Below are 1,313 nucleotides of genomic sequence, written 5' to 3' on the forward strand. Positions count from 1 at the left end.
AATAATAATAAAAATCATTTTAAATTCTTGCTTAAACGAAGAGTTTTAACTACAATTTAATCTTAGACATTTTTAAATACAGTGGTAACACTGATTTTGATTTACATAATTTAAAATAAAGTCACATTATTATTGTACCCACGTTTGTACTGTGGTGATGGATGTAGGCCCGAAAAGCTTGATCTATAATATATGTCAACAAACTTAAGTTGCTTGTTTTATGATACTAGCTTAAACAAAGATACGAGCTATCCATTATTAATTTACTTCCTTAATTATAGATCAGTGTTTTTACTCTAAAATTGCAGTTTATAATAATCTTTAAGGTATAAATAGTTAAGAATAAAATTTATTTTTTATTTTTTAAATTCATCTGCCTTTATTTATTTGTAATTTTTTTTTGTTTATTTTTGAAATCTAGAATACACTAACGAGTAAATTTTACTTGTAATTGAACCAATAAAAATTGTTAATAATTATATATTGAATGGTTATTAAAACTTGATACACTTGACACGATGGAGAGGCAAAGGTAAGGAAAAATTATTTTTTGATTGTACATATTACACTAAAGGTACACATTTTCCTTTTCAATTTTCGTTTGACTTAGATTATTTATTGTAAAAAATAAAGTTTTGATTTTAAAACACGTGTTAAAAATACATCTACTCCTATATATATTTTATGTTTTGAATATTATATAAATTGTTCTATATTATAAAGTAATTTCCCGTTAATTTAACGAGCATTGATATCGTTAACTATTAAAATTTGAATGGTAGTATTTTGACGGTAATGATTGTAATTATATTATAAACCTGTTATTTTATCAATTCAAAATCGAGTTTATACTATCAATTGGATAAATCAGTGTGTTTCTTAAGGTAGTAAAATAGGCGATACAAATGTCGCCCAGTGAATATAATTTGTCGTTTAAATGATAGTTTTTAACCTTTTTTTTATCATCTGGGCGATATATTTATCAAAAAATACTTATACTATAACTAACTAAGAAAATATTTTTGTCATGTGAGAATATGGTAAAAGAGTACTCTGGGATGAACTATATATACAAATTTTTACATTACATTAAAATAATAATAACTAAAAAACTATATCAAAATAGATTGGCCTAAATTTTGTTTTATGACAGTTTATTAAAAATTTAAATATTAGAGTAATGATTTTAAATGTCGGATACTCAAACCTCACGGAGTTAAACAAAACTATTCAAAATCTTAGACATTTTTTTACTTAAATTAATTTTTTAAAATGCAATTTATTTTATTACCTAATTTCTCTCTCAAAAAAAA

General features: G+C 22.8%; 1 long non-coding RNA gene across 1 annotated transcript; it reads left to right on the forward strand.

Moving 5' to 3' along the window:
• Positions 1-133: 133 nt before the first annotated feature.
• LOC126909956 (uncharacterized) lies at positions 134-532 on the forward strand. The gene is made up of 2 exons (XR_007705149.1): positions 134-326; positions 422-532. It is a non-coding gene; the product is annotated as an uncharacterized LOC126909956 (long non-coding RNA).
• Positions 533-1,313: the final 781 nt, after the last annotated feature.

Source organism: Daktulosphaira vitifoliae, unplaced genomic scaffold (assembly GCF_025091365.1).
Source record: "Daktulosphaira vitifoliae isolate Bord-2020 unplaced genomic scaffold, ASM2509136v1 Scaffold_2570, whole genome shotgun sequence".
In the NCBI taxonomy this organism is placed as follows: Eukaryota; Metazoa; Arthropoda; class Insecta; order Hemiptera; family Phylloxeridae; genus Daktulosphaira; species Daktulosphaira vitifoliae.